Below are 26,895 nucleotides of genomic sequence, written 5' to 3' on the forward strand. Positions count from 1 at the left end.
ACGTTTTTTTTTTTACTTTTAATCCTTTATTTATTTTTTTTTAATATTTTTTTTATTCTTTTTGGACATTCTGTTTCTCGTCTTCTTCTTTTTTTTTTTTTGTTGTTTATTTATTTTATTGTTTTAATCATTTACGTTTTCTGTTTCATTTTTCTTTATTATTATTCTTTTTGTTCTTCTTACTTTTTGGTTTAACTTTTTTTTTTGTTTCTGTTACGCTCTATTTTTTATTATTATTCTTTTCGGTTTACGTATGTTCTGTTTATATATATAATTATGCTTTCTCATTTTAAAAAAAAATTAGTTTTCTTAATTATTCATTATTTATTTTTTTAACCATAAATCTCTAAACAAATATTCATATATCCTCTTAATTATATATCTTAATAATTCGAATTAAAGCGATAATCATCTTAACACTTATTCTAAAGGCAAACTATTTTTTTATCAAAAATAATATATTAAAAAAAAAAAAAAAGACTAAAACACATTCCTCATAGGTTTTCTAAAGCACTAATTTATATCCTAATCTAACAAGTCTACCTAATCACTGAATAAAACAATAATCATGTTCTTCAATTCTCCAAGGGCTGAGACATGACATTGTGACCTACGGTGTGTTACAAATAAAAGAAAAAAAAAATAAAAAAAAAAATAAAAAAAATAAAATGAGAGAGTCTTATGAGTGAAAACCTTCACGGGCACCATAAGACGATAGTAAGTTGAGAGAAAGAGATAAGAATGTCTTATTGGTGAAAAACCATGAAGGGCAACATTGATCAAATGATGACATTCCGTCTTGGCATGAGCACACAATCAAGATAGAAGTCAGGCTATAGACTTAAAGGTACAACATTGTTTCATGAGATTCAGACAACTTAGAAGGATCAAATGTTCAGTCCAAATGCATGTCATGATTCATTAAGGTGGTCACGTACTTTCAGATAAGATTCTTTTCATTCCTTTTAAACATTTACTTATTTTCTTCTTCTAAAGACATAACTTTTCTTTCATAACCCTTTTATTTGTGTCATTTGTACTTGTCTTCGGTATTCTTTGAGTCTCATTCAGCATAAACTCGCGTCAAGTGAGAAAATCATATTAAAGTAGCGAAATTGACTACGGTATTTCCAGTTGAATGTTGGGGGCATGCACAACATTGACTAGGGCTGTGAACCAATCGAGAAAAAATATATATATCAAAAAATTCGATACCATGTGAATATCGATAAAGCAAGAAAGTTGCTTTGGAAAGGATGAACCCCACAACGTGCACAAAATGGAAATGGGTCAAAATGTTCATAAGAAGTGTTTCAAGAGAAGATAAAGACCGTCTCTAAAGCATCTTCAAGCTATTCGCTCGATCGTCAATATGATGATTCTTTCAACCAACACAGATTCAAAGTCAAACTCCACAAGATATTCGAAGTCACAAACCAACCACCGTTTAGAAAAACTAACAAAATATTCTTTGTTTTAAAATAGGTACAAAGAAAAATCGTGCAAGTATTTCGCGAGAGTCAAACGCCACCAGGTAAGTTCTTGAATCCCTGTCTCTCCTATAATATGCACCACAATAATAATGATAGCAATAAAAAAAAAAAGATTATTTTTCTTAATAAAATTTGGGACATTTTATTTTATTTTTATTTTTGTTTGTTTCTTTTATGTTTGGAAAATGTACAAAAATAAAAATAAAATAAAATAATTATCAAGTAAAAAAAAAAACATATATATATATATATATATAACCCCTATTTTATTTTTCATATCTTCACAGGGCACGATAATCCCTGGTTGCATAGAGGGCACAATAACCCCTATTTTATTTTTCATGTCTTCACAGGGTACAATAATCCCTGGTTGCATATAGGGCACAATAATCCCTATTTTTATTTTTCATGTCTTCACAGGGCACAATAACCCCTGGTTGCATATAGGGCACAATAATCCCTATTTTATTTTTTATGTATTCACAGGGTACAATAATCCCTGGTTGCATATAGGGCACAATAATCCCTATTTTTTTTTTTTATGTCTTCACAGGGTACAATAATCCCTGGTTGCATATAGGGCACAATAACCCCTATTTTATTTTTTTTCATGTCTCCACAGGGCACCACTAACCCCTGGTTGCATATAGGGTACAATAACCCCTATTTTTATTTTTCATGTCTTCACAGGGCACAATAACCCCTGGTTTCATATAGGGAACAATAACCCCTATTTTATTTTTCATGTCTTCACAGGGCACAATAACCCCTGGTTACATATAGGGCACAATAGCCCCTATTTTATTTTTCATGTCTTCACAGGGCACAATAACCCCTGGTTGCATATAGGGCACAATAATCCCTATTTTATTTTTTCATGTCTTCACAGGGCACAATAACCCCTGATATCATATAGGGCACAATAACCCCTATTTTATTTTTCATGTCTTCACAGGGCACAATGACCCCTGGTTGCATATAGGGCACAATAACCCCTATTTTATTTTATTTCATGTCTTCACAGGGCACAATAACCCCTAGTTGCATATAGGGCACAATGACCCCTGTTTTATTTTTCATGTCTTCACAGGGTACAATAATCCCTGGTTGCATATAGGGCACAATAACCCCTATTTTATTTATTTATTTTGTTTTTCATGTCTTCACAGGGCTCAATAATCCCTGGTTGCGTGTATGACACAATAATCCCTATCTTACTTTTTATGACTTCACAGGGCGTAATAACCTCTGGTTATATTGGGCACAAATCTCCCTTTATTTTATTTTATAAAAGTATATTATTATTATGCCTAGTATAAACTTTTATAGCTTTCATCAATAACTCACAAAATTTACCTAGTGCATACTGGGGCAAAAATTTTGTTTCGTTTGTTTGTTTTGTTTTATGGCGTGCAGGTTTCTACCTAGTATACCAATTTGAAGTTCAAGAATAAAATCCTCGTTCTGATTAGAGAAACGAAGAATGTCAGATGTCAACGACATTTAGAGTCGCTTTCAACCGATGTAACGGCTCAACATATCATGAATCATCTTCTTGAGAAAACAAGCATTCAAGAATATCATGCGGAAGAGCGTCAACGACTTAAGTCAAATCATAAGTTTCAGATCATAAATTCAAATATCAAGATGAAAGTTCGGAATCGATGTACCTACCCAAAGAGGGTGAAGCGATAACCGAAGATTCAAAATGAAGACTCAGTACCAGTGGAGTAGATATGATCTTGTATCTTTCCCTTCTCTCCTATTGTATTTTTCCTTTTAATGTAACAGCTGGAGCTACGAACCGGAACCTCGACAAAACCTCACTCGACTACCTAAAATTATTCTCCCGTCCCTTCCTATATATGAACTACACCTGATTATTAACTCAGGATAGATAGTTTGTCCAAAGTTAGGGCGCAGTCAAACCTCTCCTCTTTTACTTATTTTCACATTTTTGGATAAATGTCTCGGTCAAAAATTTAGTCACAGTGTTCACGTCTTTGCATGAAAACTCTTCATGTTTCCAAGCAAAGAGGGGCATACTGTGAACACCTAATTTTTGACCAAAACATAAAAATTTTACGCCCAATTTTAATACTTAAATATTATTATTTCAGTAGGGTTATATTTAAAATAAATTGAAAATTACAACAAATTATAAGCTCACTTTATGTTTAAAGTTTAATAAAGAAAGCTTTTGAATTTAACGTATTTTGTTTTAATCTTTCAAATTTTATCTAGTCTAAAAAATAATAATAGTCGTATATATCATGGAAAAGTAGAAGAAAAAATAATAATAATAATAAAGAATAAAAAGAAGAGTCCTAAAAATTTCAAATTACCTTACCTTTATCCTAATTACCCCCAACTTCCTTAACTTATTTACTAAAAATCCTCCTCCCATTTAGTTTTTTTATTTTTTTATTTTTTTATTTTTTTTTTCTTTCTTTTCTTCCCCTCTTGCACGATCTTTTCTCTTTTTCTCTTTTTATTTTTTTATTTTTACACGTTTTTTTTTCTTTTCTTTCTTTTTCTGTTCATTCTTTCTTTATTTTATTTTATTCTTTTTTTCTTCCTTTATCTCAATCCTAAAAATTCTCAACTAAATTTTAAATTAAATCCTAATCCCACTCCATCACGTTCCTTTTAATTAGCACCAGACTCACACCCCAAACTATTATAAAAACATACGCTCAGTAAAGAAAAAAAGGGGATACACATAGACATACACAGACACACAGAAAAAAAATCACAGAGAGAAAAAGATAACAAAAAGTGAGTTTTATTTTGAAAATTAAGTCAGCGTTCAAGGTTTCACTCAAGGTTTCGGATTCGTGGCTCTTTAAAGTTAATATTAGCTATTAACTTTGGAAATCAGTAGATAGTAGCAGTTGTTTTTGTGGTATCGATTTTCGCAGCGAGGTAATTCTAAATTCTCGCATAATGTAGTTGGAATGCTCGTACGAAATTTGATTCCAATAATATGAAGTTTTCTGAGTCGCATGTTATTATTATCTACCATTGTTTGTGATGAATTTATGAATGCTTAGAAAAACGTAACCGTTTAAATTTCTTTCTTTAGAATAATATAAAAATAAAAATAAAAGATGTATCATACATTTTTTTTAATTATTGTTTTATGCTCTTTAGATGTAATTAATATTGAAATTGGTTTCGTGATATTTAATTTTGAATAGCTAATGTTTCTTGGACCTTAGTTTTCACTTAAGAATTTTTTTTGTTGAAATTATTTGTAGACTTGTTAGATTAGGATATAAATTAGTGCTTTAGAAAACCTATGAGGAATGTGTTTTAGTCTTCTTCTTTTTTTTTAGTATATTATTTTTGATAAAAAAATAGTTTGCCTTTAGAATAAGTGTTAAGATGATTATCGCTTTAATTCGAATTATTAAGATATATAATTAAGAGGATATATGAATATTTGTTTAGAGATTTATGGTTAAAAAAATAAATAATGAATAATTAAGAAAACTAATTTTTTTTAAAAATGAGAAAGCATAATTATATATATAAACAGAACATACGTAAACCGAAAAGAATAATAATAAAAAATAGAGCGTAACAGAAACAAAAAAAAAAGTTAAACCAAAAAGTAAGAAGAACAAAAAGAATAATAATAAAGAAAAAATGAAACAGAAAACGTAAGATGATTAAAACAATAAAATAAAATAAACAACAAAAAAAAAAAAAAAAAAGAAGACGAGAAACAGAATGTCCAAAAAGAATAAAAAAAATATTTAAAAAAAATAAATAAAGGATAAAGTAAAAAAAAAAAACGTAAAAAAATAAATAATACAAAGAGACAAACAAAAATAAAAAAAATAAAATAATAATTAATAAAACCAAAACGTCAAAAAAGGGATAAAAAGTAAAGAAAAAAAAATTAAAAAATTAAGAAGGAAAAAATCTTTCTAAAAAATAGTCCTAATCTATTTAGAATTTCTTGCTAAAACTAATTCCAAATCACATAAAAAATTTATTTCTATTTCTAATCTAACTAAGAAAATACAATCCTAAAATACTCAAACTCAAAAAATTTCAATCCCACACAAATTCTAATTCCTAGCAATTAGATACCCATATATTTTCTATCCACAATAAAAAAATAAATAAATACAAATACATGAAAAAGAAAAGGAGAAGAAAAGAAATTACCAGACAAATCAAGATTTGTAAATATCCATCTATTAATTTTACTTTATTATGTTTGAATAAATTTATGTGATATACATTCTTTTTAATTAACGAAAATATATTAATATAATATAAATAGGTTTAAAATAAACCAAATAATGAGGTAAATAACTTTTATTATTAAGTTAATAATACAATATCTGAAAATTAATTTAAGTCATATATAGTCAATGAAGCGACCGTGCTAGAACCACGGGACTCGAGGGGTGCCTAATACCTTCCCCTTGGTCAACAGAATTCCTTACCCGATCTTTGTTCTCGCAGACCAATAAAAATAAAGAGTCAAATTTCCTTTTGATTAGGGGTTTAAATAATAAGGTGACTTGGAACACCAAAACTCAATTCCAAGTGGCGACTCTGAATAATAAAATAATCCCTTTTCAAAAATGTCACTTTAATTGGAGAAACTCTTTTTCTTTCAAAACATACTTAAATTAAATATTGAGGAAAAAAGGGGTGTGACATATTACACTTGCTGCCACATCAGATCTATGTTAGCGTCGTGTCAGAAATTATAATTTTTTACATTTTCTTTTTGTATTGTTTTTTTTATTAATTAATTTTTCTTTTGTTAACTATATTTTACTCTAATTTAAATTCTCTAATAATTACATCTTCTTCATCACTAAATTCCACCCATTTCTTTTTAAAAAAAAAAAAAAAAAAAAAATCAAATCCCACCCATTTCAATTCTCATCTCACTGTAAAATCATGTTCGGCCACGTTCAGTATCAATTCGTTGTTCTTCACCACCATTATATCACCTTCAATTCTTCTCCCACCCTTTCAATTCTTATCTCCCTTCAGTATCGATTCTTTGTTCTTCACCATCACAAAATCACCTTCAATTTTTCTCCCACCCATTTCAATTCTCATCTCACCGTAAAAATCATGTCCGGCCACCTATAGTATCAATTCTTTGTTCTTCACCACCACTATATATCCCCCCTCCTCCTCCTCCTTCTTCTTTATATCCACCCACCCATCCAATGCCCCCAACATCTACCCCTGACCATCCCATCCCATCCATCGCCACACCCCATCCCTCTTCAATCCTTAAGATTTTAACTAGATTATATAGAAATGCTTTTGAGTTGATATTGTTTTGCTTACATACTAAACTTTAAAAATAAATAATGTAACTTGTAATTTCTCAAAAAAACATTTTCTTCTCGCACCGAACACAAAGTTTAGAGCAATAACATATATTTTCATGTGTCCCTCTACAAACACTATCGTTCATTCCCTAGTATAGAAGTGACATCCACCCTTCTTAATGTTTTTTTTTTGTAAATGTACTCTTAAAGAAATCAATTTATTTTGAAGTACTTGTAAGTAATTACTATCTTAAATGAAATAACATAATCCATCAAATCACAATAAAGTTCAATAAATAAAACATCCATGCTAATTAGTTACTCAAATTATATTTTACCAATCATGATTATTTTTTAGTCTCATGATTAATTTATAATCTAAAACGTGACGCTAGCTAATTACTTTTCCTAAAAATGAACCGTAAAGGAAAGAGATAGAGAACCAGCTGGAAGAAGATATTCAGAAACTTATTCGCTTTTAATTTAGCACTAGGCCAAGCATGGATTGTGATGCTTATTAAATGTAATTATTTAACAACAATGGTAATGAAAACAAACGTAAATATCAAAAGAAATACGTATAAAGTATGTCTGGAGTGGAACTAGATTACTTGCTTAATGACCCGATCGATCATTTTTGGAAAGTTTAGTGAATTTACTTTTTTGCCCTCTCAATATTGACCCCGAGTCTTCTATGATTAAGTTTAGAAAAAAGTTAGTTTTGAACTTTGAGTTAAAAGTTGAAAATTTTGGAAAGTTTTGAGTTTGAAAGGCCAAGTTTTTAAGAAAAGTGATTTTGGGTGTCTTTTGGAATTTCGAGTGTCGGAATGGAATTTCGTCGATTCAACTAGTCCCAAAATGTGAAATGTGATTCCGAGTTTTTTTGAGGATTTGAGGTCCTAAGTTATGAAATTGTGGAATTTTAGCCTTTGGGTTGACTTTGTTCGAGGTTCGGGTGCTCGGATTGGAACCGAGAGTTCCGTTCGATTGGGGGAATGATTTTAGGCGTAGGTGAGGTCTTGGTTGATTTTTGAGAGGTACTGAGATTGTTTTAGTCTTTTTTAGGCGTTGAGTTAGTTTCTTATGGTTTTCACGGATGTCGGGTCAAGGAGACCTCAAATTCGTGTTTTGACAGTTCCATTCATGAGTTCGGAACGTCGAGTATAAAGAATTTGCATATGTGGTTTGTGTTCACGGGGTTTCGAATGATTCTCAAGGGTTCTTTCAATGTCTAGAGTCTTGGCTGATTTTATGATGTCTGTGTTCTGGTGCACTTCGCTTTTGCGAGGGGTGTCTCGCTTTAGCTAGGTTGGTTTCGCTTTTGCGAAGGGTCAACCCTTGTTGACCTTCTCATTTGCGAAGAAACTTTCGCTTAAGCGACCTTCGCTTTAGCAAAGGTTGTTTGCTTTTGTGATGCCCGCATTTTTAGTTTTGCTTATGCGTTCGGTTTAAACCCTATTTCACCATTTTTGAGTTTTGGGAGCTTTGGGGATGGCGATTTGGACCAGATTTTCAAGGAGAAACTTTAGGGTAACAATCCTTAATTTTAAATCTTCAATTACTCATTATTATTTATGGATTTATGTGTTCAAATTTAGCTTTTGAAACGAGAAATTTGGGGTTTTCTTCAAGAACCAAAGAACTTAGTAAAATGGTGATTTTGAAGTAGTTTTGATAGTTTTTTTAAAATGATTTTCACTAATGAGTTCCTAAAGCCTTAAACATCATTTTTCAAGTATTGTTTTTCGGATTCAAACCTCCATTTTGAAATTGCATTTGAGTTGATTGACTTATTTCTCTATAAAATTGATGTGGGAATTCTTGTTTCCGATAAGTGATCGTGAATATTTGATTATTATTGATTGTGTTGGTTTCAAAGGGATTAGGAAGGGAAAGACTCAACTCTTGGAGTGATTGTTGATTGATTTAAGGCAAGTGACCTCATAAACCTCGTTTTCTAGTAGAATTCGTGTATTTCCTTCATTGCTTGTGTGTTGGGAGTAATGGGGATGAGGTGAATGGTTTAATTGTCCACTTGATACATCTAAATGGATAAAAAAGGGTTGAAATAAAAAAAAATTAAAGCATGAATGTGGACTTGAATTGTGTGGATTGTTGTCTCTTCTGTGTGGTGTGATATTGCTTGTATGCATTGATTGTGAACACCATGATGAGACATGTGATGATTTATGATGCCGAGGTCTTTGCCAGTGAGTGTTATGATGCCGAGGTCTTTGTCGGTGAGTGTTATGATGTTGCGGTCTTTGCCAGGGAGTGTTGTGATGCCGAGGTCATTTCCGACAAGTGTTTATAAAGCTGATGGGAATGGTTCTGGCTTGTGATTTGATATAAAATCGATGAGAAATGGGTCTGGCTAGTGATTTGATATAAAGCCGATGAGAAATGGTTCTGGCTAGTGATAATGTGCCAATGGAAAATGGTTCCGGCAAGAGATTGATTATTGTGATTTCATACATTTGATGCTTATGCGTGACTTGATTACTAATTGTGATTTATGTACTTGTTGCGAGTGACTGAGCTACTTAACTTTGAGAATGACTTACTTGATTCAGTTGAATATTGATAGTGATTATTGAACTTTGGATATTGAGCCTTGTGAGCCGTGTATTGTATGTAGAATTGCTAGGTTGGGTTGATTTCTACGTAGGTTGTAGTTTGAGGAGGTTCCGTTGGAGTGTAAGAGGTATTTGATTTATAGATTGTTGCTTTGTTTAGTAGGTTGCTTGCTGGGTACCGTGTTGATGACACTCACCCCTTGCTTCTACACTTGTGTAAGTTCCGAGCCCGGATCCGTGTGATCTTTTTCATCTTCTCTTGACTGTCGAGGCTTGTTGAAGGACTTGAGAGGTAGTTGTATGTCATCCTGGCGGACCCTCTTTTTCTTTTCTTTAAGCTTTGTTCTACTTGAGAAACAAAGATTTGAGAGTTGGATTTATCTTTCGAATTATGTATTTACTTTAGTGGCTTGTACACGTGACAACCAGATTTTGGGGGGTGTTAATAGAATGAATAAGTTTTTAGCTTTTGTCTTGTTCTTGCTTTACTATTTTCCAAATTTCTTTCGTTTTCATTAGTTTGAGGCTGACTTGTCTTGGTGGGAACAGACAAGTGTCATCACATCCATTTTTGTCCATGACACTTCCTTTGTTCACATTTACTTGTCCATTATATTAAAAATAGATGTCCTCTTTTTTTGTTTAGTTAAAAAAATCAAAAGATTTTACCCTTATCATTAACTACTATTCATTTTCAATGATGAGATGACTTGTAATTAACAGAGCTGATAGGGAAAATGCATAAGTACCCCTCAGCCTATGCCCAAAATTCCTAACACACACCTAACATTTACTAAGGTCCTATTACCCCCTCAAACTTATTTTATAAATAATTTTCTACCCCTTTTCGGCCTACGTGGCACTATCCTTGAAAAAATTGTCAACACACCTGAGCCCACAAGATAGTGCCACATAGGCCGTAAAGGGGTAGAAAATTATATATAAAATAAGTTCGAGGGGGTAATAGGACCTTAGTAAATGATAGGTGTGTCTCAGGGATTTTGGGCATAGACTGGGGGGTACTTATGCATTTTCCCGAGCTAATATAATAAAATTACTTGTATTATATTTATTGATTATTAACTAGTGTACAAAATCAAACATGAACAAGTAAAGATGAATGAAGAGACTAAACACTAAGGTATAATGAATGCTCTTCTTAACCAATAACACCTACAGAACATGCACATTTCTTTTTTACTATACTTTTTTTTTAAAAATGAATTTATCCACCTAGCTTTTCACCTCTCTCGTTGATCGACGATTTGACATAAACCCCTATTCTGTTTACTATATAAACAAAAGTACAATGGAGGGGAACAAGAGCCAAGACCTCCATAAGCATGAGATCACAATTATTGTGATGGTAAGACCAAAAAAGTCATATATTTAATCAGTATTTGCATCATTAGTGTCTATTTGAATACTGATCTTATGAAATACACTTTTGTTGGTTGTCTTTTTTATAAATGGGATAAAAATGAGACAAAAAAAAAGTATATTAAAACTTCAAAGTCTGAGTATAATTAAGCCACGAAAGCTTAATCCAAAGTTAGTTCAAAAGTGCTAAATCAAGTATAGACATTAAAGTGAAAAAAATATACTTCCCCTGTTTCAATTTATGACACTTTTCATTTTTTGAGAGTCAAACAGTTTAAGTTTGATCGTAAATTTGGGCGGGAAATGTTCAATTTTTTAAAAATGAAATTTATATATTTGTAAACTACGTAAAAAGTACTATAAGTCACAACAATTGATAATTCAAAATAATTAAAAGATATATATGAAAATTTATGATCAAATAGACTTATTTGACATCAAAATTTGAAAAGTACCACATAAATTGAGACAGAGAGCAGTTAAATACAACACGCATCTAGGTTGAACAAGGAAAAAAGGTCACTGACCAAATGGCATATCGTGAAGCACCAACTAAGTGGACTGTGAAGCAACTAATAGTGCAAAAAGTGGCTATGTTGAATATTTAGTCATTGAGAGGTCCACGGAGTATTAAGAGAAATAGTCTATGTATTTGTGTATTATATTATTTAGTATTTTATTTGGTAGAGATTTATGCCTATGTATAATTAATTCATTAGTTATGTACTCTACATGGTATTATAGGATGTATAATTAATACCTTTCATTTGAAGGTATTAGTAATACGTAAGATTTAATATCATGGGATAAGTCTATGTAAAGACAAAAAAATATCTCTAAAATCATTTTCATCATTTTGTTTATTTTCTTAATTTTATGTTTTATATTTGTGTTAGTAAATTTATTTAAATAAATTAGCTTATAAATTATTTAGAGAGAGTTGTTTGTTACTAAATAAATTTAAAACAAATCAATACAATATTTGAAATGCGAGTTGTTTAACATTTACTAATAATTAAAATGCACTTTATACGAATGACCAAAATGGAATTAATTGTTTTATTACAGATGTTGGGATCCCACACGCTGGGTTAATCACTAAGGTCTTATACAATTTGAAGTGGATGATTTCGACCGAGATTGATGCTTCGAATGCCCTGTTTTCTGGGATTGTGACACTTTCGGAAGGGGGAACCAGACTAGGTTATCACCGTTCTAGAAGAGGAAGTGTACCTGGCAGTTAAGTTTATGAGTCCTATACAAATATAGTGAGCAATAAAAAAAAATCAATGAAGAATAATACCCCTTTTTCCAGAAGAACTAGAAATATCATATTGATTATTTTGATACTTTTAGAAGTTTTGTAACTAAAAAGTATGCCCTTTAATGTGTTCATTATTAAAGAAAAATAGTTTCTAAAAATGCAAAAAATGGTATTAGTATCAGGAACACTCTATAGGATATAATCTATGCTCGCCATGAATTTAACCAACGCCATTTGACATCGTCTTTTCATGTCGAAGACACATATTCGACTCCCGTAAGGGATAGTTACTCATTCCCGACCGCTTTAAGTTAGTGTATAATTGTACATTGTTGAGTGATCACTCGCTATCTGGCTAGGAAAGATGGTCCAGAAGCTTCCTCTTTCCCAGTTATTTTGAATGAGACTATTTGATGTCCTTTCATCTCAAACTGAATGTAATAAGAGTGTTATGTTGGTTTCATAATGGGGTTGTTCACTATAAGTTGTCAGCGCTCAGTGTTGTCTTAGATCGAATGTTGACTTATCTTATTGTCGTTCAATCTCTAAGCTATCAGTGCTCAGTGTTATGTTGGTTTCATAATGGTTTACTCAATTCTACTATTGTTTACCGTCTTTTCGATTTTAAAAATAGATTGTTTATCTTTTAAATTGAAATTGACATTTTGTTAGTGATCAATTTATTAAGATGATCACAATTGTTTATCCTCAAATAATTGAAGTGAAAAAATAGCAAACATGAGAACTAAATTGTTCTTCTCCTAGCTAGTTAGAAGGACATAAAAATAATATTGTCCGACAATTATCTACCTTACCCAATTACATAATAATACAAGAATATAATTGAAAGTTTTAATTCAAACACAAGATGAGGTGGAAAATAATGAACCAAACATTTGATAAAAATAAACGATGCATTATTAATCCTTACACTACTTATCCCTGTGTTAATAATCCCTTCATTATAAATCTCTGTACCAAATGACCCCTGAATGTATATATTTGTTGTACTACTGTTGGTATGTATGCGTCCACTGGTCTAGATGGGACCAGGTCCTCAACACAATTACAATAACAGAAAATAAACAAAGTGCTGAAAGTAAAGATTGTACAATAACTTTACGTGGAAACCTCCTTGCTCAAGGGAGTAAAACCACGACCTGGCCTGCCAGGACTTCTCAAAAAATGGTTTTCACTAATCTTTTCAAGCAAAAGTAAAAGCAAGTTTACAAACTGAGATTAGCCTACTAATCCCAACTCTAAGCAATAACACCTATTACTTAGATGAGCCAAAGCAGATACAACACTGCCCACTAAGCTATCACCCCTAGATAACTTAGACTTTGCTAAGCGGATACCACACCGCTCACTAAATCAACTAGCTCCTAGATGATTTAGACTTTGACTAAGCAGATACAACACTGCCCACTATACTAATCCTAACCGATTAATATAGACTTTAGAGTAAGACACTAAGTTACCCTTAACCTAGTTTTTACAATGATTCACCCAAACTTGAAACGTTTCTTTCACAAGTGAAACGAATCTTACAATTTAAGCACTATTACAAGCAAATAAAGTAACAACTGGTACATGAAGCACTTGAAGCAATCGATCAGGTCTCTGCTGTTTTGAAGCTTGAAATATCTCTCTCTTTGAATGAATGAATCATTTGTTATTTTTTCTTGGATATATTTAGACATGAAAAGTTATTATCCAATGAACAAGCAACCTCGTTGCTTCTGATTGGTGGAGTACTCTACACCTTTACCAACCTTCTGACGCAGACAACTTTTCAGTTGTACAACACTTTGACCACTGGACGAGTATTCATACTCTACAGAGGACCAGGTTCCTGCACTTGTGAGAAGATCATCAAAACATCAAGAAGGATAAACACTTATCAATTTCCCCCTTTTTGATGATGACAAACAACCTGCATAACTCATCACGTGAGTGAACAAACATTCATTCAAATACATAACAAATTCTCCCTTTGTTAGTGCACCAGTAAACCACAGTTCCCCCTTAGTTCAATGCCCCTATTCCACATCCAACTTACAACAAGACTTCCCTCTTTTGACATCATTGAAAAGGTGATACAAGTTAAATGCAAGGCAATGAAGAATTCAGGACCTTGGGCCACACAGAACATGTGTATGTAAGCATAAAGAGAATATTAAACCACACATGAACAGGGCACAAAACAAAAGAAAGCTTCATATCATATATACTAACCACTGTAGTTTGTCAAACTAACAAAAAGCCACAAGAGTATGTGATGACAAGGCAGAACTTCAAAAGAAAAGACAGACAACAAGAGAAATAAGACACATTTAGGACGGAGGGGGAAAGGGATTGAGGGTGCGCATAAACAGAGACATATGCTCATTTGCCTTAACTTCCTCACTGAGTGAGGCATTTATTTTCAACAGCCTTTCATTTTCATCCCTCAACTTCTGCATTTCCTGCGCATCTACACCAGAGGTACCAGGTCCTTCTGAGACATATTTCTACAATTTTTCCTTCAGCATTACAATTTCCACCTCTTTATCATTCAGAATTGCAGTAAGATCAGTCACTTCACGTTTGAGAGATGCTTGCTGTTCCAGGACATCTGCCACCATTGAGCTTCCCTTAGTCTTACCTTCCACACACTCACACTCCAGCAGGGTGACTGTAGTGAACATCTGTTTGATAGTACTAGGTACTCCTCGTCCCACCGGTACATCAAAGTGGTTAAACACGTAGTTCAGCAAATACCCTATGGAATCCCAACACGTTTGATATCTCTACGCTTGGTGGCCCTTGCAGAGAACTCACTAGAGGGTTTACGCCCTTCAATGGACCTCACCCCCTTTACTGGCACACCCAGAATGATACCAAGTGTCTCCACATCTAGAAGAATTTCAATATCCTGAACAGTAGTCTTGGCCCCCCCTATCTTCTAACAATTCCATCTTATAATTAAATTCTCGCACTTCAGGTTCATGAAGATACGGAGCAGGTGGTTCGAACAAATGACTCCACTCTTGCAAGGAAATAACATCAAAACAGTCTGACATACCAGAAACAACGAGTATTTCTGGATCAAGGACTCTTCTGTTCAGCACCTTTCGCTTTTTCATCTCCGCTATGCGATCTTTCTCTGACATTTCCTTTTCTTCACTTTGTTTTTGAACTCTAGGACCTGGTCCCTTTACGGGTTTTCATTTTTCAGCCACCTGTTTTCTAACTTTCTCCCTTTTCACATGAGATTTCTTTGCAGCCTTCTAGAGTAGGGAAGGAGAAGTTGAATGAACTAGGGTTTTCAACTTCTTGGGAGATAGGGATCTTTGAAGAAGATTAGAGTTAGGAATTTTGAGAGAAAGAGAGAAAATAGGGGATTAGTGAATTTCAACAAGAATTGTTTGAAGAGATTTTGTAATTTGATTCACTAAGAAAAGTAGTATATAAAACCAAAAAGACATCGGGTCCCCAACAGTAGCAACCTTTGGTTTAAAAGCGAAAAAACATTTGAAACTGACACGATGAATGGGCAACAGACACGTGGCAGTGATGTTAACAGTTAGACAGTGTAGTATGTGATACTAACCTTATGAGGACCAAGTCCTCATTTCAATCTGCAACCCTGCCTAGTGTGATTAAATTGTCCCTTTAGCTTGACATACCATGAGTGTATACCTACATTAAGGTACCAGAAGCGAATTCTTAAGTGACAAACATTAAACAAGTATAGATACCTGCCCTCCGTAACATAATCAAACTAGAAGATTTTTGTGCAAACTTGTTAAGGAATCAGGTAATCTTGTGCATCCCCAGCATCATCTTGTTTTTAATGAAACATTCTTTACTCAATGACTTTGTAAAGATATCAGTCAGCTGGTCTTCAGTCTTATAGAGCTTCATCATCACATTTTTCTTCTCAACATTGTCCTTCAGGAAATCAGTGATGATTCAAGAAAATGTGTCATGCCTGATGTACTCTTTCGATCTACAAGAAAGCCTGCATAGTTAGCATCTGCAAAACCAATTAGATCAAGTAAGTCACATGTTGGGTAGGAAGAGGACCAAGTCCTGAGTTCCATTCAGGTATCTCAATATTCGTTTAGTAGCTTTTAGATGTGACTCCTTTGGTGCAGGTTGAAACCTTGAACACATCCGTACACTGAAGACTATGTTTGGTCTGCTTGCAGTGAGATGCAAGAGTGGCCCAATGATTCCCCTATACATAGTCTGATTTACCTGAACTCCTTCTTCATCCAAGTCAAGCTTCACACGTGTGCTCATGGGAGTGTCAAGAACTTTTGCCTCAATCATATTGAACTTTCGAAGCAGTTTCTTGATGTATTTCTCTTGACATATAGAGGTACCCTGAATGGACTGTTTGATTTGTAGGCCTAGGAAGAAAGTGAGTTCTCCCATCATGCTCATTTCAAACTCACTGCTCATCAGATCAACAAATTCCTTGCAAAGTAAATCTCTTGGTTGTACCCCTGCACCAGAAGCCTTGACTTGTTTCTAGTAATGGTTTAATGCTCATCAAGTTTGTTTCTAAAGACCCATCTTGTTCCAATAACTATTATGTTGATAGGTCGGGGGACCAGGTGCCACACTTTGCTACTCTCAAACTGATGGAGTTCTTCTTGCATTGATGTTACCCAATCTGCATCCTGTAGAGCCTCATTGATGTTCTTTGGTTCAATGGATAACATAAGGCTGAATATGCAACTAGATTTCTTATCCTGGATCTAGTTTGAATTCCAGAGTCAAGTGGAGAGATGAGATTGTCCAATGGATGTGAAGATTGATGTTTCCATTCGGACTTTCTGATCAACTCTTCTTCGATTTCAACATCAAATTCAGCATCATCATCTTCAAGATTTTGAGATGGAACCTTTTGGGTAGTATCAAAGGGACCAGGTGCTCCTGTGAGATCTGCAGCAATTTCCTTTGCAACCTGTTTGTTTCCAGGGTTTTGGATATCCTTGTCTTCCCTTTCCTAGATCAGCTCTTCCATCTCATGGTCTCCCTTTGATAATCAATTTTCTCAAATTCATCGAATGTCACATAAATGCTATCTTCGACACATAGAGTTCTTTTGTTAGACACTCTGTAGGCCTTGCTGGTAGAAGAGTATCATACAAACACACCTTCATCACTCCTAGCATCAAACTTACCCAGGTCATTCTTTCCATTATTTAGTACAAAGCATTTGCACCCAAATAGCTTAAGGTAAGCAATTGAAGGCTTTCTGTCGTTCAACAAATCATACGGTGTCTTCTTTATCATAGACCTTATCTATTAGTAACAAAGCATGTTGTGTTGACTGCTTCTGCCCAGAAGTTCATAGCCAGCCTTGAGTCAATCGACATAGTCTTTGCAATATCAACCAGAGTTCTGTTCTTTCTCTCAACCACTCCGTTTTGTTGAGAAGTTCTTGGTGCAGAAAAATTATGATTGATTCCATTTCCAACACAAGAACTTTCAATTTGAGAGTTCTCAAACTCTGTCCCATGGTTAGATCAAATACTAGCAATCTTGCAGTTGACCTTCAGTTGAATTGCTTAGGTAGAAGCAATCAAAATTTCGGCAGTCTCATCATTTTTTCCGCAGAAACATATTCTAGGTGTACCTGGAGAGATCATCAATAATCACAAGAATATATGTTTTACCTCATCTTCTTTGAATTCTGACAAGTTCACACAGATCCATGTGGAGAAGTTCCAAAGGTCTGGTAGTGCTCACACTCTTCTTTGCCTTGAAAGAAGATCTTGTTTGTTTGCCTTTTGCACAGGCGTCACAGACTTTATCATTTGAGAACTTCAGCTTTGGTAGTCCGCGAACCAGGTCCCCTGCAATAAGTTTGTTAAGTAAAGAGGTACTTACATGACCCAGTCGTCTATGCCAAAGATTTGCATCATTAGTTTGAGCACTCAGACATGACAAGTTGTCTCATTCAATAGAATCAAGATCAGCAACTTAAACATTCTTGACTCTTTTTGCAGACATTACAATTTTCTTAGTTGCACAGTTTGTAACCACACACCCTTCAAACATGAACTTGACCTCATTTCCCTTTAATTTGAAACACACTTAAGAGATTAAACTTTAGAACATCCACATAGTGTACACTGTCTATTGAATGATCTGCAGTTCTTCCTATCTTGCCAATACCAAGAATAAAACCTTTCTTTCCACTGCCAAATGACACACCACCACCTTGGTGTGCTTCCAAAGAGAGGAAGTTTAGAGTATTTCCAGTCATATGCCTTGCGCATCCACTATACATGTACCAACATTGACTGGTCTCTCTCTTTTGCACAAGAATCACTTATTAGACTTAGGAACCCACTTCAAACGGAGTTCCCAAAAACTGTCAAAAGGTTTAATGAGAAACTTTCCTGTCCATGGAGGTAAAGTGTTCTTGCTAAAATGATAACGGGGACCAGGTCCCTTGTGTCCCTTTTTACCATCATTTTCAGATCTAACAAATTTCACATGCCTTTCTTTAGCTTTTCTCAGACTCTCACATTTCTCTTTCAAATGACCATTTCGACCACAGTGAGTGCACCAAAGGTTGTCAGATACAGACACATATTTTCTATGAGGGTTCTATTGGTTTGCGTCCCAACCGTTTCTTTCCATTGAAACTCTGATTAGACAGATTAAAGAGTATCTTAGATGAGTCAGTCCATTTTAGAGAGTGGCTCAACTCCTCCTTGACCTTACTCAGATACTTTCTCAGTTGAGAATTTGTTTCCAGAGAAACAACTAACTTGGACTCAAGGATATTAAGCTTTTCTTCTTGTTCTTCCTCAATGATGCTAGGCTTTCTCTTTCCACCTACTGAGGTACCAGGTCCCTCACTGGGTTCCAGACTATCAATCTCGAGGATACCTATCTTGATACTCAGTTCAGACATTTGAGCATTAAGAACTGAATTTTCATCTTCGCACATACTCAACTTTTCATTCATCATCAAATTTTCAGAGGTCAGTTCATCAACTAAGTCAATTAATAGAGCAGCAAGTTTTCTCAAATTTTTAATAGGAAGAGAGTATAAATCATCTTTAAGATCGAGAAGAGTTACCTCATTTTGATCCTCTTCATCATCGGATTTAGCCATTAAAGAGAAAATGGAGTTGAAGACATTTTCATCATCTTCAATAGCCATCATTGAAACATCTTCATAACTTTCTACATCTTCTTCTGACTCACTTGAATCATTTCCCATACAACAAAGGCTTTTCTCACCAACTGATTAGCATGAGCCTTTCTCCGAGCACTGTCTGGGACCAGGTCCCTGGCTGGGATAGTCCCTCATAAAATGACCAGGTTTGCCACATTTATGACAAAGGTCATTTGCGTTTGCTGCTCTGCTGGTCGAAGCCTTCTTTTGAAAGACATCATGTTTCTTGATGATTTTCTGAAACCTTTTAGTATCATAGGCCATTTCATCCTCCTCCTCAGTCGCATCATTTTGTGAGTTTTTCAGAGCAACAAATTTCTTCTTCTTTCCCTCATTCATGTTTGTCCCCTGCTTTTTGTTCAGCTCGTAGGTCTGGAGATTTCCAATCAGCTCATCCATGGAAAGTGTCTTCAGATCTTTTGCCTCTGTTATAGCATCAATTTTTCTTTCCCATGACTTGGGAAGAACCTTGAGAATCTTGCGAACTTGTTTGCTTAAGGGAATGGGCTCACCTAAGCATCTTAGTTCGTTTGTGATGGAAGTGAATCTTGAGTTCATTTCAAAGATAGTTTCACCTTCCTTCATACAAAAATTCTCGTATTGAGTCGTAAGCATATCGACCTTAGACTCTTTTACTCGTTGTGTTCCCTCATGGTCTGTTTGGAGACAGTCCCATATCTCTTTGGATGATTCACAGGCAGAAATTTTGTTGTACTCATCGGATCCAATCCCACACACTAGAATCTTCTTTGCTTTATAGTTCTTCTCTATCTTTTTCCTATCCATCTCATTGTACTCCTTTCTAGTTTTGACAACTGTAGTAGTGAGCTTTTCATCTTTCACCCCTTTTGTAGGAATATATGGTCCATCAAAAATGATGTCCCACAACTCAGTGTCCTCAGCGTTGATGTAGTCATGCATTTGATTCTTCCACCAGCCATAATATTGACCATTAAAACACAGTGGCCTAGTAGAAGATTGACCTTCTTCCATATTAGGTGGAGCAGTCATTCCTTCTGGATCTTTTCTTTTCTTGGTGTTAACCAAATCGAAAAGTACCGCTCTGATACCACTTGTTGGAATGTATGTGTCCACTGGTCTAGATGGGACCAGGTCCTCAGCACAATTACAATAACAGAAAATAAACAAAGTGTTGAAAGTAAAGATTGCACAACAACTTTACGTGAAAACTTCCTTGCTCAAGGGAGTAAAACCACGACCTGGCCTGCCAGGACTTCTCAAAAAACTGTTTTCACTAATCTTCTCAAGCAAAAGTAAAAGCAAGTTTACAAACTGAGATTAGCCTACTAATCCCAACTCTAAGCAATAACACCTATTACTTAGATGAGCCAGAGCAGATACAACACTGCCCACTAAGCTATCACCCCTTGATAACTTAGACTTTGCTAAGCGGATACCACACCGCTCACTAAATCAACTAGCTCCTAGATGATTTAGACTTTGACTAAGCAGATACAACACTGCCCACTATACTAATCCTGACCGATTAATATAGACTTTAGAGTAAGACACTAAGTTACCTTTAACCTAGTTCTTACAATGATTCACCCAAACTTGAAACGTTTCTTTCACAAGTGAAACGAATCCTACAATATAATCACTATTACAAGCAAACAAAGTAACAACTGGTACATGAAGCACTTGAAGCAATCGATCAAGTCCCTGTTGTTTTGAAGCTTGAAATATCTCTCTTTGAATGAATGAATAATTTGTTGTTTTTTCTTGGATATATTTAGACATGAAAAGTTATTATCCAATGAACAAGCAACCTCGTTGCTTCTGATTGGTGGAGTACTCTGCAGCTTCACCAACCTTCTGACGCAGACAACTTTCCAGCTGTATAACACTTTGACCACTAGACGAATATTCATACTCTGCAGAGGACCAGGTCCCTGCACTTGTGAGGAGATCATCAAAACATCAAGAAGCATAAGCACTTATCAACTACTACTTCATTTTCATGTAAAGTGAAGGTGCCACCTTTCAAGCATTATTTCTATGATATTGCATAGGATTATGGTAAAATAAATGTAACATTTTGTATATATCACAATTAATGAATAATCATTTTGAATAAAGCATATCTCGTAAAATAGTAATTTTTTAATGTAACTAGACTTATTATCTCCATTAAAATAGTTATAAACTATACTTTTTTCATAAAATAAGTACATACACAAATACATTGTAACTAAAGAACGTTTACTAAATATTTTAGACATTTTAGGAAGAAACTAAAAATATATTTTTCTCAAATTTTAATTTTAAACCGATGTTTTCGAATAACAGTGATGTTACAATAAAAATCACAAATTTATGCTTTTAAGCCTTTGACACAATACAAAAAATAATCATAAGCATATGGGATGTTATATATACATTGTATAAGAGGTGTGTATATACCATTGTATATATTGTTAGACATTATATATTCATTGATTATACACTCTCTCTCCCTCTCTCTCTCCCTCTCTCTCTCTCTCTCTATATATATATATATATTGTCATACTTTATACACACTCTACTTACATCATTTATGTACTGGATCTGTGTGAAATTGATAATTGGCTCTTCATCTCTTCTCGAATTTGATTTTATTTATTTTTTGCTTTTTGGTTATTGGAGATTAATATTTTTTTGGATAATTGGATCTAAGTTTTCCTTCTTTTCTTGTTGGTATTCATTCTCCTACTTTGTATTGTAAAGACACAACAATTATTATAATAGTTGGGGATAAAAAAAAAAAGGAAAGAAGGAATTGGACTAGGCCATAAGAAGGAGAAATGAAATTGTTATGGCTCAAAGAATTAAAGTTAAAGAAAATTTCTTTATTTTGAAATAAACAAGTGACCAAGCGGGTGAAACAAAAAAAATATATACGTACTAGTTAAATATTAAACAGAAATATAAAAATTGGACACATCATGTATTATTTATTCTGAAATTTTTGAAAGCTTTCAAAAGAGTCCCTCTGAAGTATCTAAATTGAACCCAAAATTATTGTTCGAGGTTGAATAAAGTGCACTCTTTTCCAAAATAGAAACCTTACTAGCAACTTTTATTTGCACACAACATTTCTTTTACCTACGGTATTTAATTAATTATGCGATCTAATTGATTAAACCTCCTAATTACCCTTTTTAGCAATATATTTAAATTATTAGCTAACATAATAATATTCTACAAATTGACTATTATATATTATATACATACAATACTATACAAATATTGGTTATATACTATACAATGAACATATAGATACTGTATATACATTATATAACCATATATAATTGTAGGGCTGTTCATGGTTATGGTTAAAAAAATAAATCAACCGCAATCCGAATCAAACCGATTAAAAAAATTGATATTTGGTTTTGTTTGGTTTTAAATTTTGACAATCGATACTATTTGGTTTGGTTTTGGTTTTACTAAAAAATAACTGCAAAAATAACCAAATTGAATCAATAAATTATATATAAAAAATTTATAATTATTTATATATTATTCATAAAAAATATAAATATTTTTGTTAAATTTTAATTAACTGTCTTTAACTTTACCATTTTCTCAAGTTCAACACTTAAATTTTAGCCAACTATTACAATCCAAAGTCCAAGTCCATCAAAATTCCCTACTTTAATTTTTACCTACCCTACCTCACATAAGATAGTCACACTTTCTCTGAATCACTTTCTTCATGTAATAATAACTCTAGTATTGCTTAATTGCTTAATTGAACCGACAGTAGCTTTCATGTGGATTGTTCACGTACAAGGTGTTTGTATATATCGAGATACGTATGTCCTAAAAATTTTTATTACTTTAAACCGAAAAAATCAGAAAAACCGAACCAAACCGACAATAACCAAACCAACGGTTATTTTTTTCTTTTGGTTTGGTTTGGTTTTAGAAATTTAAAAAACCGACTAGATTGGTTTGATTTTGGTTTTAACCAATAACCGATCCAAACCGAACCACAAACACGCCTATATATAAGAGGTATGTACGTATTTTATACACTGTTATATTTTATATGTATACTCTATTTATACATTAATTATTCACTGTGTTGTGTGAAATTCATAATTATTCTTCATCGCTTCTTGAATTTGAATTTTCTTTTGCTTTTTGGTTGTTGGAGATTATATCTTTTGGATGTGATTTTTCCTGTTTTTTTTTTTCTTGGCGTTAGAGATCCATTTTTCTACTTTGTATCGTTGAGCCACATAATTGCTATAGGAGTTGAGGATCGAAAAAAAATATTTTGAATCTAGCTGACATAAGAGAAATCAAATAAACGAGCGACCAATCCTGTTAAACAAAAAACTTAGCTAAGTGGCGATAAACTATTTATTCCGCTAGTACACATACGTAAAAGTTTATCGGCTAAATATAAAAAAAATAAAATTAATCATATCACAAATTTTTTACTTTAAAATATCATAAGATTTTCTAAACTGTTTTTTCGAAATTGGGCCGCTTGCCCAATATGGGAACCTTACAAACAACTTTCATTTGCACATAACATTGCTTTTCACATGTATCACTGTGTATATATTTGATATATACACGTAATACAAATTATATATTTTTGTGTATCATCATTATATATAAAGCTAAGTGTTAAAAACATACTAAAATCATTTATTTTTCTTAAGGTTGTAGATCCAAATTTATTGCGAGTGTGAGAAATATACCTCAATGTTGTCTGGACCAAATATGTGTATACACACACTCAGGTGCATCTGGGTCTTGAATTTTCGTCCACTTAATTTTTTTTAATTTGTTGACATGTTTTTTAAAAATATTTTTCAATCAATTTTTAAAAGCCTAAACTCACCCCTTCTTCTTCAACATCTCTTAACTATTTTTCTTCATTTCTTGATCACCTCTATTGCATATATTAATTTTTAAATATCCTTTTTATAGTGTTTCTAAAGCTCTTGTCGCTGCTGAACTTGCCACAACTTTCCCAGTTTGGTGTTTTTGTTATTTAGATTTTGGGCTGATGAAGCTTTTGTCATTTGGGTGGTTTTTAATGGGTTATTGGAAATTACTTAGAGCGTGTTTGGATTGACTTAGAGCCCGTTTGGATTGACTTAAAAAAGTAGCTTTTAAGTCAAAAATAAAAAGTCAAACTGAAATAACTTTTAAGTAAAAATAAATAAATAGGGGGTGACCTACTTTTGATTTTTGACTTATTTTAAGTCATTTTTTACCTTGCCAAACACCTCCTAAATTATTTTAAGTCATTTTTGACTAATTTTAAGTTATTTTTTATATTTGTCAAACACTTCCATAAGTCAAAAACTGACTTAAACGTTGGTCAAACCTATTTTAAAGTCATTTTTAGCTTTTGAAAGTGTTTGACAAGGTTAAAAATAACTTAAAATAAGTTTAAAATGACTTTAAAAAAAGTTAAAAAATCAAAAGTAGGTCTCCCTCTTTATTTCATCTTCGGTGCCACTGCTGGTGTGACGAGCACATGCTCCTCAGTACTGATTCGTATGGAATTAGCACAATCCGGCGATCAAATTCTTGGTGGGAATCATCAACGCCCCCTACTTTCTTTCTTTTTTTTACTTAAAAGTTATCATTTTTAAGCCAATCCAAACAAGCTCTTAGTCCTATTTATACTGACAATTCATGTGGTAATTTTTTTTTAAAAAAGAGAGCGTAATACACACATTAATATATATTATTTGAGGTGTTTTTTCAAATTCAAACTTATGAATGATAGCCTAGATATGTTTCTCACACTCCCAATAATTTAAATATTAAACTAAGAAAAAAATTAATTATGTTTTTAACACTTCGCTCTTATAAAAACATTGACATAGATGTGACACATAAGTGAAAGATAATTGACATACGATATAGAGGATCGGCTCAATTATAAGGCTATTAAAGCAATTTCTGGAGCCTAACTTTTTTGTACCCTCTGTTTCCTTAATATGTATTCAATATCACTATAACAAAAACACCTTTTAGAGACAATAAATATACATATTAACAAAAAGTGTTAAAGCCTTTACCGACATTAGTTAATTGTCATTGGATCCAATGTCGCTAAAGACTTTAGGAACATATATAAAGAATACTAATTGCCGCTAAAAATACATATTTAGTGGCAATTAAGCTATTGCCATTAATTAATTGTTGCTAAAGATAATTTTTAATGTAGTATATATATATTTATATATATATATATAAATAATTTTCAATTATTCTTTAGTCTTTACATATCAGTCTTTCAAGCAGCGATTAGTGCATGTGCATGCTTCAAACAGTCCTCGAATCCCCTTTTATTAACATGAAAATAAAATTATTTTATGATCCTAGTAGACCAAAGACCCCAAATAAAATAAAATAATAATAATGTAAATTGTGCTCACTATTCAATAGGAATAATTAGAATACAACATTATGAGTATCTTAGTTAATTGTCATTGGATTCAATGTCGCTAAAGACTTTAGGAACATATATAAAGAATGCTAATTGCCACTAAAAGTACATATTTAGTGACAATTAAGTTATTGCCGTTAATTAATTGTTGCTAAAGATAATTTTTGATGTAGTATATATATATAATTTTCAATTATTCTTTAGTTTTTACATAGTAGTCTTTCAAGCAGCGATTAGTGCATTTGCATGCTTAAAACAGTCCTCGAATCCCCTTTTATTAACATGAAAATAAAATTATTTTATAATCCTAGTAGACCAAAGACCCCAAATAAAATAATAATAACGTAAATTGTGCTCACTATTCAATAGGAATAATTAGAATACAGCATTATGAGTATATTAGTTAATTGTCATTGGATCCAATGTCGCTAAAGACTTTAGGAACATATATAAAGAATGCTAATTGCCACTAAAAGTACATATTTAGTGACAATTAAGCTATTGTAGTTAATTAATTGTCGCTAAAGATCATTTTTGATGTAGTATATATATATATATATATATATATATATATATATATATATATATATATATATATATATATATAATTTTCTATTATTCTTTAGTTTTTACATAGCAGTCTTTCAAGCAGCGATTAGTGCATTTGCATGCTTCAAACAGTCCTCGAATCCCCTTTTATTAACATGAAAATAAAATTATTTTATAATCCTAGTACACCAAAGATCCCAAATAAAATAAAATAATAATAATGCAAAATTGTGCTCACTATTCCATAGGAATAATTAGAATACAAGTATCTTAGTTAATTGTCATTGGATCCAATGTCGCTAAAGACTTTAGGAACATATATAAAAAATGATAATTGCCGCTAAAAGTACATATTTAGTGACAATTAAGCTATTGTCGTTAATTAATTGTCGTTAAAAATCATTTTTGATGTAGTATATATATATATATATATATATATATATATATATATAATTTTCAATTATTCTTTAGTTCTTACATAGCAGTCTTTCAAGCAGCGATTAGTGCATTTGCATGCTTCAAACAATCCTCGAATCCCCTTTTATTAACATGAAAATAAAATTATTTTATAATCCTAGTAGACCAAAGATCCCAAATAAAATAAAATAATAATAATGCAAAATTATGCTCACTATTCAATAGGAATAATTAGAATACAACATTATGAGTATCTTAGTTAATTGTCATTGGATCCAATG

This window comes from Solanum verrucosum, unplaced genomic scaffold (assembly GCF_900185275.1).
Source record: "Solanum verrucosum unplaced genomic scaffold, falcon-dt-bn FXZP01000115.1, whole genome shotgun sequence".
Classification (NCBI taxonomy): Eukaryota; Viridiplantae; Streptophyta; class Magnoliopsida; order Solanales; family Solanaceae; genus Solanum; species Solanum verrucosum.